Consider the following 12,264-nt stretch of genomic DNA (forward strand, 5'->3'; position numbering starts at 1 on the left):
TCCTGGGAAATTAACTAATGTGTCAGTGTAACAGCACATGTAAGTCCACAGGCCTGTGTGCCACATCTTACCAAAAAAAAAAAAACAGATACGCAGCCATTCCCGCAGATGGTATGATTTTGATCAGCGGCCGATTTTGAGGAGGCCGGTAGGGCGTTGCTGGTGCCGCGTCGTCACGGCACAATTATAACTATTCGCCACGTCGACTTTATTACCGGTGTCGGTGCCATCAGCATTGCCGGCTTCATAGAAGCGCGATTGAATACCGCGCAAGAGAAAAGTACAGTGTACACCACCGATGCGAAAACATACAATTTTAAAGGACCGCGACGGAAAGCGCTTCTGTTGCGACTTCGGAACTCTTGGCCGTCGCGACCGAATGTTTCTGCTGCGACGTCAGAATTGGTGTCGTAACGTCGGAGTCGCTGTCAGGATATAAAGCTGTTGTTCCGACTTCGGAACTCTTGTTGTCGCGACAGAATGCTTCTGTTGCGAAATCAGAATTTCTGTCGTAATGTCAGAAATGTCTCCCAATTAAGAAATGTCAACAATTTCTGTCGTACAACAGAATTTCTGTAGTTGCGACAGGAATTCCTTTTGTCTTTTTCAACAAGGCACTACAGAAGCTTGTCGCATCACACAATTTCAGTGCACTTCTGTTGTCATCATTGGGTACATGTTGCGGCGATAGGTTTCCGTTGTGGAACAGTTCTCTGTAGTACAACAGAAGTTTGTCCATTACTTCAGGAACACTTCTGTTATGACAACTGGGGGCCTGTTGCAATGATAGGCTTCTGTCGTACAACCACATTTTTCTGTAGTACAACAGAAGTTGGTCGCATTACTTCAGGAACACTTCTGTTGTGACAATTGGGGGCCTGTTGCCACAATAGGTTTCTGTAGTATTTCAACAGCTCTCTGTAGCACTACAGAAGTTTTTCGGGTTACTTCAGGAACATTTCTGTTGGGACAACAGGGTGCCTGTAGTGATGACAATTTTTTCTGTAGTACTACAAAAATCTGTTGTAGAGCTTCAGCTTTCTGTTGTAACAACAGACATACGACAGACTGTACTTCTGTAGTAGCAACAACAAATGTCTGTTGTACATCAGAAAAGTCTGTCGCTCCATCAGGAATCTGTAGTTACTACAGAAAAATCCTGTTGTACAACAGAAATTTCTGTAGTACTACAAATATCTGTTGTAGAGCTTCAGCTTTCTGTTGTAACAACAGACATACAACAGACTGTACTTCTGTAGTAGCAACAACAAATGTCTGTTGTACATCAGAAAAGTCTGTCGCTCCATCAGGAATCTGTAGTTACTACAGAAAAATCCTGTTGTACAGCAGAAATTTCTGTAGTACTGAACACAACCTCTGTTGTCATTTTCAACTGGGAGGACACCGCTCGCTCCGGCTCGCTCGGCTGCCGTGCGTGCTCGTGCCCTTTGTGCATGCTTGGGGTAGTGGGGCTGGAGCTGTAGTTACAGAATAATATTTGGGATTATTTCTGCTGCCATGCCTGACCCGCACTTTCTTCTTGAAAACCACGTGAGTCATGAAAATTTGCGACTTGGATATGGCAAGCTATGTAGCGCTGAAGGAGCCTACTGGTCTTTCAATGCATATATGCGCTGTGTAGGTCCATAAATGTTGCTTAAAAAGAATGTCTGCAAGCTCAACACGCGAAGTTATGTATGATGATACTCTAAACACTTAACATTCGCTAAGTATTTAGCTGTGAGAGACATCGCATTTTACATGGAAGAAAAACCTGGATATTTGGCGTCAACATTAAAAAACTCTGTTAGAAGGAAGCTTTCATCATGATTCTTATTACACTGGTGAGTTTCAGTCAAATGTGGCAACCGTATTAATGCCTGAAAGGTAGAGTTAGGCGCGCATTTTGTGTGAAAAGGTTTGGTACTACTTTCACCGTTCTTTTAACACGACGGCGCATCATGAACAGTGTATATATATATATATATATATATATATATATATATATATATATATATATATATATATATATATATATATATATATATATATATATATATATATATTTGACGCATACCATAACAGCAATCACATGGAAGAAAATTTCGTGGTTCAGATCGAAAACCAATCCACTACAAGCGATGAAAAGTGTCATAGTTGCACTCACTAGCTTTTATCGACGACATGGCACATCCCTCCCGCAATGGAAGCAACCGACTATCGTTATGGCGAGGCACGTATTATTCGCGAAACCCTACCGTTCACTTCAACTTTCAATTGAAACCATGAAGTAGCTCTTCACAGCGCCAAGCACAATGCCTATAGCATACTCGAGGCACTACAGCGCAGCTAGGGTCCCTTGAAATGGAAAGTGCAAACACATTCTGCCTCACCATGTCTCGATCCTGCGTCGTATAAACATACAAACTGAAAACTATTCGCTTCGTCAGTACGTACAAGATAACCTCAAATACCCGCCTCATAAAGAAGACACCACACGCCTCACACAATTTCACTTGACTTTTGACCTCCACTGGCGAGCAATGATATCTTAAGTATGGGCCACACCACTAATAAATGAGGCTTCGGCTTCTTACTGGCTGCAGCGACACTGTACAAAAGGCATATTTCACTCAAAGATTTGGCCCGAGCAACCTGTGTCAGTTCTCACAACAGGTTCATCATGTCTGTTTCTCAAGCAAGAAGCATCAGTAAATTGCTCAAGTGAGCTGAAATTATAGCATGGAAAGGAAATATATATTGGTAAATTCCTTTCCGTTCGCTGCAAAGAGCTGTAAGCCTCAATCAGCTTCACTTCATATTACTGCTAGTTACGTTTAACCGGTGCAGAACGGCCTTTTGAGTAGCAGTGAAAAACGCAAGTAATTCTAGCTGGCAGAATCTGAACTGCGGTGTTAAGTCCTCATGTTACTTCTGAGCGTTCTTGTGAAGAAATAGAAGAATTCGATATTACACCGTGAATTACTCGTTGTCAGCAAACACGTTTTAGCGGGTTAAAATCAAGATAAATGTTATAGCAGTCATATATAGCCAGCGTTTGATTGTGACAGGCATGTTGCACCATGGTGGGTATGGAACCCTAACTGGATTCTTACGTGCTGTGCTTTTGCATCTACGCTTTCGTTATTCACGTGAGCTACCGCTGGAAAGTGTAGATCTGCGCATGAAAAACGCGTAATGGGCTGGTCTGAGCTCCCTCGAGTGGCACTATAGCGTTGCCTTTGAGAAATATATTGTCGTCTAGGAAATGAGCTCCTTGATTACATTTTCGCGAACGAAGACTTCGTAAAAGATATATTTGAGAGGCCCGTCATAAGTATACAAGCATAGGAAACGAGAGCGAACAAACTCAAACACTACTGCAGAAGGCGCAAGGACAACGCCCGAACTTGCACTCTACCGAACTGCAGCAGACGCCAGGCGCGAGTACGTGCCCTGGCGTCACGCGAGCACCGCTCGCAGCGCCCCTCTAGGTCGTTCTCGGGGCTAATAAACTCCCGGCACGGCCGCCTCGATCACGCGCGCACGGCGGGGCTTGCTCCGGCCGTCCCATTCAGCGCGCTCCCCATTGGAGAGGTGTAATCGGAGAAGTTTCCTCGGGCGCCGCGGAGCGGCGCTGTTCTCCCACTCCTGCTAGTGTTCCTGTATATGCTCCCGCAGGGAGCAGAGTTGCGCATACCTTTTCCGGCGCCGCTCGCACCGCTATTGGCCGAGCGCGAAAAATGACGTCAAATGATCCGCGCCGCTGCGAAGCCAACTTTACGGGCGCATCGCCGACTCATGCGAACTCGTCGTTTCCATCAGTGCCATCGCCATTGCAATCAGCGGACCGTCGATCGTGCGTTGAGAGGAGCAGCTGCGGGTTTCAGGTACGGTATTCGACGATGTGAAGTCAAGGACCTTCGTGAAGTGATACGAAACACATCGTACTGGCACTTGTATTCCAGTATGACGGGTTGCAGCGCACCACACTGCACAAACCACACGGAAGTCAGTCATAGGAGTAAATGCTTCAGCCAAGCAAACTAGCTGGAGACACACTGATACATAGTGAGAGTGTTGTTGCTAACAAGTCTGGGCTTCTTGACTTTGAATGCACCCTTCAGAGTTTTAAATTGAAATGAATAATATGTACTTCTCTCGTCAACCGCAATTTCTGAAGAGCTAGGACATCTTTGCAGAAAGCACACAAGGGAACAAGGATAAAACGGGTGCTAAGTTGGCATATGCATATTTAGCTCTCGAGCTGTGATAATTGTAATATATTCCTTCTCCGTGTGAAGTTTTGAGAACCGTAAAATTGATTCTAGTCAATTTATTGTCTTGAAGTGCACAGGCTTATTTATTTTGTTAACTATAATTGCTGCCATAGAAGCTAAGCCGCAATTGTATGTGTGCTAGCTTGTGAGCATCATGTATCAGCCAGTGGAACAAAAACTTGTCGTTCATTTAAACACGCTAGAAATCTACGTTGTGCTTTGGTGAATGTTGTTTCCTGTGGGCGGGAGTGGAGTGAATGCGTTCAATGACGTAAAATTTCCTTGCCTCTGATGCGATAGGTCACAAAGCTTTGTAATCTGGCTTTTTGGCCAAAACCTGCTTCAGTGATTTCATTGATTTGATACAGTGTCTTCAACTACTGGCTTTTCTCCGAGTGGTAAGAGATCAAGAAAAATGTGTTGTCAGATTACAGTCTGCACTGTGTGAATAATTACTCTGCAAGTTTGCCATCTTGATGTGACTAGTGCAATAAAAATAACCTGTTGTTACTCTTAATAGCTTGTTGCCTTTCCAGTTTCTTTTAATTCTGCCCCCAAGGTTCCAAGAACCAGCACACTTGGCCTGATGCCAGCAGCCGTTCATGCATTCCCTTGTATGAAATGAATTTGGTCTAGAAGCTCTTGCATCTTGAATCTTTTTCTACTTGCAGATTTTTCTACTTGCAGATTCTACTTGCAGATTTTGCAGAATGCGCTAAGTGTCCACCTTACGTGTGTGAAGTTTTAAACACTCTTTAAAACATTTCTTGCTTTCTGACAGTGATAAGACAACTTCATACGCATGCTGAAAATCATTGCATCGCGTTTTGTGGCAACGTACTGCGTGTTTGCGAGTGAACTTTGGAGCTGTTCGAGCCACGGGAGTATTTTATTTTGGGGAATCGAAGGCGGTCCTACCCCCTATTTGTACGTTCATGTGTGTGTTCGTATATGCGTGTTTACATAGGTACATACAAAGTTTCGTTTGGTTGGAAGCCCACCCCCTCCGACTGCACGAATGACTCGTTCGAGCGTAGCCTGTATTAAGAAGTGCCCTTTACTAAGCGCCTGCGAACAATTGGGGCTTGTAGCTCGCGACCTCTAGAGAAAAAGGTGGAACACCGCGCGGCATTTGGCTCCTGCGCGCACGAGGAGTGGCTTCGCTGCAGAGCTGGATCACGACGGCGGACCTATGCGCAACTCTGCTCCCTGCGGGAGCATATACAGGAACACTAACTCCTGCTAGCTCCTGCCGACGGCGCGGCGGCATGGCACATGCTTGGAGAAGCGAATACATCGGAGAGTGCACGTGTATAGTCTCGCGTCAGCTTCGCTCTAAAATGTGTTGACAGCCAGAGGAAACCGCAAGGAAATCAAGGTACGTCTCTGTATATCCTCAAATCAGGATTGCACAGTGCACGCGTTGTTTCTTGTAGCATAATACGATCGAGACGCACCTAAGGCTGCGTTGATGCATGACTTGATATGCCGCATTGCACGTGTCTTGAAATATCTAGATGGACGCTTGAATTGGCTTGAGGACGAATTCCCGCAGTACCTTGAGAGTCTCCACAGTGCCTGCAAATCAAGTGGAAAAAAATTCCTAAGCCCAGAAACTTACGAGGCACTGCTGCTCACAAGCAAGTCTTCTCTTCTTTGTATTGAGTACTTGCTGGAGAGTGGGTTCTTTTATGTCCTCACGAGAAATCTGTCAAGTGATCCGGTTGAGGTCCTGTTCAGTGCTTTGCGTCAAATGGCGGGTTGCAATGACTGTCTAGACGCTAGAGCTGTCACCTTCGGCCTTGAAAAGTTACTCAGGACTGGCATCCTGTGTGCATCGCAGGCGTCAAATGTTGGAAATGGTCAGAGTGTTATGAGGTAAGCACACAAGTTTTGCTGCGAAGTTAAGTGTATTTCACTGTATATCAAGTTCTTGCGGTTTAATTTCACTTGTTCACTAATGCTAGTCTGTGCTGAAAATGCAAGAAAATTTTCTTGGCATTTTTCCCTTCTGACGTCATTTCTGTCGTATTCATTTTTTTGTTCTCCAGCATGTACAGTGCTTCTACATCAAGCCAATTGAGCAGAGTTCATCCAGCTGGGCCGAGCGGGACATCTTCAGGACTGGACACATCGAGCATTCCTCAGAACACCTCGGCTAAAACCAGTAGTGCACCACTCAGGTATGCACATCCGCTGCAGCACCATTTATTTGATGTCTGTTTTTCAAAAAGGACGCGCGCTTCCTTTGGTTCTTTTACCTCTGTACACCACATACAGTAGTAACCAACTTCTTGTTCTTGCACTGTTTTGTTTTTCAGCTTGTCTGAACCACCCGATATTGCGGATGATCAAAGCAGTGTGTCAGCAGCAACTAGCGATTTCCTACCTAGGTGTGCATAGGCCCCAGCTCCGTTTAAAAAAATGTGTTTTTCAAGCTAGTGCTGTTTCCCCATGCTTTTGCACCTTTTTCATGCCGGTCACTAATATATAGTTTCTGTGCCGTTTTGTTTTCTAGCATTTGTGAACCACCGAGTTTCGTGGATGATGTCAACAGTTTGCTGGCGCCCTTGAAAGTGATGCCCTGTAAGTAGGCAGACTCCATGTATAGCGCATGCAGTTATAATAGCCTTTCGAGCTTATTACTTTTTCAAGCCGGGATTGGAGCTCCATATTCCTTAACTAGTCCTGATATATGAGCACTTTGTTCTTACCTTTTCTTTTTCAGTGCAGCGGCCACCTTCAACAGTGGAAACCGCTGCAGTAGCATACGTCGCCGGTTTTGTCGTAAAAGCGATAGAAGAACAAAGGATGTGCAGCGCCTGCCCGAGGCTGAATGATTCGGAACCATCAATATCACCAGTGATGGGACTTATTAACCACCGAACTAGAGGGGGTTTGGTGTTCCCAAAGCCCGAGTTTGTAGCTGTTCTTGTAAAAGTAAAGAAGGCCATCGACGTCGCAGTGCCACGTATTGGCACAAAATATGTGTGCAAGAAGATCACTGCAATGATTTTGCCGCATCTGGAGAGTTGCCCTCTATTTATATGCGAGGCAAGAGAAGGCCATGCCTCGGTCACATCGTCAAAAGTAGCAAAGAAATTCATAAAGCTCCTCCTATCAAGCATTGCTGCTCGTTACGGACAGAGTGGCCTATCGCAAAAAATTAATTACTAAGCCGCTCAGTCGAAAGGTTTTGCGCGTTTAAACAGCTCGAGCGCGCGCGAGCTGACAACTTTTAATTGTAAATAAGTTCCTGCATACACTTACTTTGTTATGCTGGTAATTTTTACCACGAATATAGCCATGATATTCAAGTATACAGACTAATCAGAGCGACAGGACGTTGCTCTCCGCGGCTGTCGACTCTGGTGAGCAGATTCTCTCGTACAGGAGGAACAGTGATGAGCTCGCCTAAGGAATATAAAATTGCCAGCTCAGCGTGCAACATCGCCGGCCCATTTTCTTCATAGTACTATTGCCATTTTCCTTCCAGGCTGTTTTTTGACCGGTAAAGACGTTCTGACCGAGCTTGTACGTCATGCACAAACGTTCATGAATTCACAGGGGGAAAAAATTACTACTGCGTTGCCTCGTGAGACGTGGCACTTCTTTTATAAAGAAGCAATGCCTTTCCATACTTTCATGCTTTCATTGGCCTGCTGCGGCCAATACCCGCAGATATGATTGTTCTCCGGGGAGCACTCGTTTCGCATGGCATCATGAGTGCCCGCTTCGGGCAACATGCGGCCGCAGCGTCTCAAGCTTAGTAAGAAAATAAATACCTAGCCGCAGGAGTCATTGGTGTTATTGTGTAAATTTGTACTCATCGCGGTGTTCCGCCACTCTTCATCACGCAATACGTCCAAGGCGCCGCAAATCGCCTCTTGCGAAGCCATAGCAGGGATGGCGAGGGGTCGGGCAAGCGCGCCGCGGTGCGGCGAAAAGAGCGGCTGCGCCACTCTCCGCAATTACGCCCTCTCCGTCCGAATGGAACGGCCGGAGCAAGCCGTGCGCGCGTGATCGAGACGGCCGTGCTCCTGGGAAAGCCGGCCTAGCAATTGCACCCGTCTCAAGAAGATCGGCTCGCCAGCGTTCTTCGGAAATGCTCTGCCATCGACTTCATGTTCTATGGACTTGCTGCTGCTGCCCGGCCTTGCGTATGCCATCTGTTGTCTTTTGAGTTTTGTTTTACTGAAGTACATTCTTGTGTGGTGTTCGCTTTTCTATTCACTGTTAATTTCTCGTTGTATTTTGTTCCTCATCATTAACTATATTAGGTACATGTGTGTTAGGCTCTTGTGTCATTTTGTGTTTATCGTTGCCAGTCGAGAAATATCTTTCTTTTTCTCCCGACTCTCCCGACTTTTTTCTCTCGACTTTTCCCCCTTCACTGTGTTGGCTTGAGTATGGAACGACCAGCCAGATTATGCACCCCTTCAACGACTTCCCGCCGACGGCGAACGGGTGACAAGCATTTGCAGCGCATTTTTCGCTTCGCTCAAATTAGGGAAAGGATGCAGTGATACTTGACGACACTTTGGCCTTGTGGATGTGTAGAACGGGCATGCAGCGATGCTCTCAATATTATTATTTTTTTTTTTGCAGCGTGGCTCTTTCGACATCGAAGAGGTCTTGCGCCCGATCTAGGCAGCAGACGCTGCGGTTTGGGAATTAGCTCAAATAGTACTGGGAATAGTATTTCGCGGCACTGCCCCGGCGTGGTGTCCGCCTCGTGAAAATCGCAAATGGTATGCTTCAACAATGACTCTGACGACTAACTTAAACCGGATGGGATAAGTGACAAAATAAGAACTATTGGAGGGCAAGGTTCCTAGCAATCAGTGACATCAACCACTACTTTGCGGTAAAGACAGGCTTCTGCGTAACGCATTATATGCAAATAATTACTTGTAATTAATCACAATTATTAGCGGCTCTCTAATTGATTGATTATGAGTAAATTTCTTACTCGGTAATGCTCACTATAACTGTGTTGCCTTTTCAGTGAGCAGTTAAATCTAACCAGTTACTTCACTGACGAGCAAGTTGCAACAGGCGACGCAGCTTTCACATGCGGAAAGCTTGAGCTGAAGAAACTGAACCCCCGTGCTAGTGCCAAGCAGCAGTCTCGTGGATGCGCATGTTCCGACAGGCAAATTCGGGTGCTCAGTATAAGTTTCATCATCTTAACGCTCCACCAAATTTTGGCTAATCATTTGAACCGGTGCTGCTATGGGTCAATTGAGAAGACCACGTCGAACGTCGATGCCAGGAAATCAACTACGCACAATCTTTTTCACCATTTCACGGAACCTACCGGAACCGCCTTCTCCGAATCCGAGCAAAACTGAAGTGCAGCGCTTCACAAAGGACCCAGACGCGAGCGTCGCATCATTGAGTAATCGTAGTCTTGTGCAAAAGGTTCTTCGTGCGTTACAACACCGCCCTTTTCTCCAGCGCGCCCATCGAGCGAGCTTTCAGGGTCGTTGCCGGCTGTCTTGACAATGAAACAAGGGAACATGATCGAAAACATTATTGCAATCCAATTTTTAGTGAATATAAACAACGTGTGAATGGCTGCCAGGGATGCACTGAAAGAGCCAGGCCAGCTTCCATTTACTAGGGGCAAAAAAGGACACACTGCAAAGCAGACAGGGACACGAGAGAGTGAGCGTGTTGCTCTCTCGCGTCTATGTCCTTCTTGCGCGGTGTCCTTTTTTTTTTTTCTAGTGAATCAACAACACGCCCAAGCTTCCACGCTAAGCTGCTTCTATTTGCTGTAACTTGTACTTCATGCCAGCTACCATGCATTGTGTTTTTAATGAATACGGGCCCTTCTACGCGAAAATAACCAAGTGCACATGGTTCATGGTCGAATAGAACGCGTGCCAGCAATTTTTTGTTGTTGATGCCATTCAATTTAATAAAGATTTGCAATGACCAAATTCCTTAATTGCTGCCCTGAATGGCGCGCTGTAATTTGAAGAATTTGTACAAAACTGAAAAGTACCTGGCACGTATTCGGCCAGGTACTTTTTTCCCTTAAGAAGCGCCTTCAAACCCGCTCCACAGGAGTTAGTGGGCGATCTGTTGCGCCACAAAGTCGCACGCAGGGCACGCGAGGCAAAGCGCCAAATCTGCCACGAACTGCCTGATGATTATTCGAGGGTTCTGCACGATTCTTGATGCGGGTGGACGGCTGTTGTTTCTCATTTTTCGCGAAGGTTCCTTTTCAGCCGGAAAAATAAACAGACAATAAGTACCTGGCTGAAAACATGCCAGCTTTAAGTTTCTTCCCATTTTGTAAACATTCTCCACGGATAGCACGGCATTCCGAGCAGTAATGAAATAATTATCTAATTGAAGTTATTAAATAAATAGCATCAACAAAAGATTACAGGTGGCTACTCCACTCGACTGTGAACAACGTGTACTTTGTTAACATCCCGTATAATTGGCCACTTTCTTTAATTATGTGATGCATGATGGCTGGGACACCCTGTATAGGCATTCAAGAGAAACTTTCGCCGTCATCGTTGCCGTCATCGTGAGGTTCCGTATGAAGTCCAAGTGCGGTAAAATCGCGCCCCGTGCGTTGTATGCTTGCGTACGCTGTGGATGCAAGAGAAAGCGTCCGAGGGTTAGCCGAGAACTATGGTGGCTTAATGTGCACCATCCTCTCCTGCGCCCAGTATTCGAAGCCACATGATCTAGTGCTCGCAAAGTCGGAGGCAGGAGTTGAGCGCGCGGTATTGTGATCAAGCGTGCGCAATGGTGGACAGTCGTGCGTCTCTTCCTCTAGCGAGGCCGTAGCTGCGAATTAGTTTCCGCGGGCGGGGTGCGCCCCCCCCCCCCCCTTGAAAGTAATCTGTGGAGGGTACAAAGGGCCGTTCGCTTCAAGCGCCGTCTCTCTGCCTAGTGTCGAAGGTCACCTAATTTAGGGTTATGGAGAGGCTTTGAAACGAGAAGCAGCCCAAAGCGTGTCACGCTAACGGTATGACCGCCAGTGTTCGCGGTCATCCAGTGAGATTTGTTCATTTTGCCTATCTACGCGCAACACCATGCTTGGTAATTTAAAAAGCAAGAGAATATTTACTGCAGTTTAAATGGCCTATAATCCTACGAAGCTCTGTTCATGTAGTTGGCTATTATTACGCAATTACTATTAATGTTTCGCCTATCGGCGATACTGCGCCTTTAATTAGGTTTGAGAGAAAACTAACGTAACTGTAACCAAGTAATTTAGTAATTTCTCAATTACTTTCCTGAAGCAGGAGTTGGTAAAGGTTATCAATTACATTTCTGAGTGAATCATATCATAAGAAGGCAATATAGACACCAAAAACAACACGGGGGAAATTACTTGTACTTGCTAATTGAAATAAATAAATTATAAATAATTGGAATTGAAAGTGGATGAAGAAACAACTTGCCGCAGGTGGGGAACGATCCCACGTGTTAGCATTACGCGTGCGATGCTCCTCCAATAGAGCTCATTTCAAACACTGCTCAAGGGCAACGCTTACTTGCGTACGAATAATTGTTTGCGAACATGAGCGCCTGTTTAGCCTATGTAAGGTGAAGTATTTTAGTTATTCCATGTGCACTACCGTTTAATATAGAACGCAGTTACAGATTACAACGCAGTTACAGGCACTTTAGGTATTTTAGTGACTAATAAATAAGTACGGAAACCGAATGAAAAACACGTCAGAGTTGACCCAGCAGACATTTCTGGATTCACATCCAACGTATCCAAAGCCTTTTCTTTCCTACTGACCTTCTTTCTGGGCAAAATTGATTTTATTGATACTATATAGCTGATATATCTGTCTTCGAGTCAGTTTATGGGCAGTGTTTTGTGCCTATGAGGGTTTTGCGGAAGTCCTGCTCACGAATTAGTGGTGTCCAATACATCCATTTTGCGCGCTTTAGATGTATGAGTAAGTGTAGTTTACAGGATTGGGATACCGTTTTTATT

Source organism: Dermacentor albipictus, unplaced genomic scaffold, assembly GCF_038994185.2.
Source record: "Dermacentor albipictus isolate Rhodes 1998 colony unplaced genomic scaffold, USDA_Dalb.pri_finalv2 scaffold_38, whole genome shotgun sequence".
Taxonomy (NCBI): domain Eukaryota; kingdom Metazoa; phylum Arthropoda; class Arachnida; order Ixodida; family Ixodidae; genus Dermacentor; species Dermacentor albipictus.